The 3,302-nt window shown below is 45.2% G+C and overlaps 1 non-coding gene across 1 annotated transcript; it reads right to left on the bottom strand.

Annotated features, from left to right (window-relative positions):
* Window positions 1–523: 523 nt before the first annotated feature.
* On the bottom strand, window positions 524–595 carry TRNAQ-UUG (transfer RNA glutamine (anticodon UUG)). The gene has a single exon. It is a non-coding gene; the product is annotated as a tRNA-Gln (tRNA).
* Between the last annotated feature and the right edge of the window lie 2,707 nt (window positions 596–3,302).

The following is a 3,302-nucleotide window of genomic DNA, read 5'->3' on the forward strand; positions in this document are numbered from 1 at the left end:
AGGAAGGTAGCAGCCAATAGAAACGCGATGTTGGGAGAGAGACACTAGATATAGCAAATCAGCGATGGAAAACGGAGAGCGCGAAAACCCCCTCGGGAGATACGGATTGCGGAAGAAGGAGGCGGTGCAAAGAGCGCTCTCAGCCAGTAAAAATAAGAGCTTCTGAGAGTGACAGGCCGAACAGCCAATCAGCGATGGAAAACGGAGATGGCGGGTCTCTCCGGAGGGCTCCGGGCCTCGCCGGTAGAAGGCGGGGCGAAGCTCAGGGCCAGCCAATAGAAATACAGGATTGTCAGAGTGACGTCCTGCCCAGCCAATCATCGGTGGAACACGGAGAGTGCCCTCCGGCTGCTATCAGCCGCCTTTTCCCGCGCCTGCGCCGTGAAGCGCGGGCGCCCACGCACAAAATGGAGCACGGCGGGCTCCGGGGCGGGCTCGGCGCTCCCAGTGCGGCCCCCGCAATCTCTCACCCTCCTCCAGTCCTCTCCTGTCCCCTCGTCAGCCCCGGGCAAAAAGAAACACGAGGTCCCACCGAGATTTGAACTCGGATCGCTGGATTCAAAGTCCAGAGTGCTAACCATTACACCATGGGACCGCTGGGTGTACCGGGAGGTGCCGCGCGCCCTCCCTATCCCTCCGCCCGCGGGAAATAGTCCCGGGTCCCGCTGTCCGGGAATTGCGGGAATTCGGGAATTCCGAAACATTCCCGGCCCTCAAAACCTCCTGGAACCCCGGTACCGCCGCCCTTCCACCCGCTGGGCCAGCCCCCAGCTCCGCTGCTCTGATTTCCACTTTTATTTATGGGTTTTTTTTACTTATTTTTAGATTTTTAAACTTGTTTTTGCCCTTATTTCTCTGGGGTTTTTCCCTTATTTCTCCCCCGTTCTTTATCCGTTTTCCTCTATTTCCCACTTTATTTATTTCCCACTTAGTTGTATGTTTCTCCTCTATTCCCCCTTTCTTTCTCTATTCCGCTTTTATTTCTCCTTTTCCCACTCTATTTCCCCTTATTTCCCTATTTTCCTTCTATTTTCCTTAATTTCCCTTTCCCCCTCTCTATTTCCCTTTATTTATTTAATTTTCTCTTTCTCCTTTAACTTTTTCCCGTTTATTTTTCCACTGCTCTCTGTGTTCCCCTTAATTTCTCTATTTCCCCTCCATTTTCCTCTTTTTATTCATTTTTCTCCTATAGTTCTTATTTATTTTCCTATTTATCCTATATTCCCCCTTTTCTTCTTGCTTTCCCCTTATTTTTTTCCCTTCTATTTCCCATTTTTCAGTTTTATCCTCTACTTTCCTTTATTTCTCTTCCCTTTCCCCCTCTATTCCCTAATTTTCCCCTTTTATTTACCCCTTTTCCCTTTATCACCTACGTTATTTCTCTTTCCCCTCTATTTTTTCTTTATTTTCCCCTCAATTTCTTTTTTGTAATTTCTCCTTTTTTTTTTTCTTCCTCCCATTTTTTCCTATCTTCCCTTTATTTTTCTTCCTCCCTATTTCCCCTTTAATTCTCCCATTTTCCCCATTTCTTTTCCTATTTCCCCTCAATTTTTTCCTCTATTTTCTCCCTTTTAATTTCAAATTTCCCCTTTATTTTTTCTTCCCTCCTCATTTTTCCCTAATTCTTCAATTTTACCCTTTTCCCCCCCTCCCCAAACCCACAAATCCACACAAACACTTGGAATTTTTTTTTTTTGCTTCTTTCTCTGTTTTTGCTTTTTATTTTTTCACAGCGAAACAGTGGAAATAAAGCGAGTTGTGGCCAAAAAAAAAAAATTTAAAAAAATTAATAAAATAAGGAAAACCCTCCTCCCTGGAAAAGAACTGGAGCCCGCATCCATCCCAAATCCCAGGACAAGGGAAGGACGTGGGTCAGGAGAGGTTAGAGGGGCAAAAAAGGTGAAAACAACTCAAAAAAGAGGCAAAACAACATCCCAGAAATCACAATTTTTACCTAAAGAGCCTGAAATTTCCTGGGAAAAGCAGCACCTGTGGATGCTCCCAAAATTCAGCTCCGTCCCCCCTCCCTCCCCTGCTGCCATCACCGCCCCCAAAAAAAAAACCCCAAACCATTGGAAAAATAGAAAAAAAACCCCAAATTATCGACGTGGATTCCCCCAGCCCCGCGGGGAGGCCGGAGGGGTGAGAGGGAAGGAGGAAAAAATCCAAGGAAAAGCAGAAAAAAAAAAGAGGAAAATTGAGTATTAAAAATAAAAATAAAAAATAAAAATAAAATCAGTCACAGCCCAAATCTGGGGCTGGTGAGGTCTGGAGCTTCCAAGGACTCAAAAATCACTTTCCTCAAGGGAAAGCAATCCCATAAATCCTATTTTTTTTAAATCTTTTTTTTTTTTTTTTAAAGAACGCGTTCTTTGGAAAAATGTAAATTTTTTATTTTTTTCTATTTTAATTTTCTTTCCTTTTTTTTTTTTAAAAAAAAACCTTTTTTTTCTTTCTACCTTTTTTTAATTTTTTTTTTTTTTTTTTAATTTAATTTTCCTTTTCTCCCTAAAACTACGCCCGGGGAGTCGCCCCTACCTAGAGTCACCTATGGCTAAGAGGTAGATAAAAAAATCGGGATTGGTTGGGGATGAGGATTCCTGGGATCGTTCCTGGGATCATTCCCAGGGTTTTTCCTGGATCGTTCCTGGGATTTTTCCTGGGATTATTCCCAGAGACGTTCCTGGGATCATTCCTGTGATAATTTTCAGGATCGTTCCTGGATCGCTCCCAAGATTGTTCCTGGGATCGTGCCCGGGATCATTTTTGGGATTTTTCTTGGATCGTTCCCGGGATCATTCCCAGGGTTGTTCAGGATCGTTCCTGGGATTGTTCCCGAGGTCATTCCTGGGAGCATTTTCGGGATTGTTCCTGGATTGTTCCTGGGAGCATTTTCAGGATCATTCCCGGGATCATCTCTGGGATCATTTCCAGGATCGTTCCCTGGGATCATTCCCGGGATCATTCTTGGAGTCGTTCCTGGGATCGTTCCTGGGATCATTTTCAGGACCATTTCCAGGATCATTCCCGGGATAATTTTCGGGATTGTTCCCGGGATCATTCCCAGGGTTGCTCAGGATCGTTCCTGGGATTGTTCCCGAGGTCATTCCTGGGATCATTTTCGGGATCATTCCTGGATCGTTCCTGAAATCGTTCCTGGGACCATTTTCAGGGTCATCCCTGGGATCATTCCCAGGATCATTCCCGGAGCCGTCCCTGGGATCATTCCGGGATCATCCCTGGGATCATTCCTGGAGCCGTCCCTGGGATCATTCCTGGATCATTTTCAGGATCATTCCTGG

The sequence above is a fragment of the Molothrus ater genome, chromosome 27 (genome assembly GCF_012460135.2).
Source record: "Molothrus ater isolate BHLD 08-10-18 breed brown headed cowbird chromosome 27, BPBGC_Mater_1.1, whole genome shotgun sequence".
Classification (NCBI taxonomy): domain Eukaryota; kingdom Metazoa; phylum Chordata; class Aves; order Passeriformes; family Icteridae; genus Molothrus; species Molothrus ater.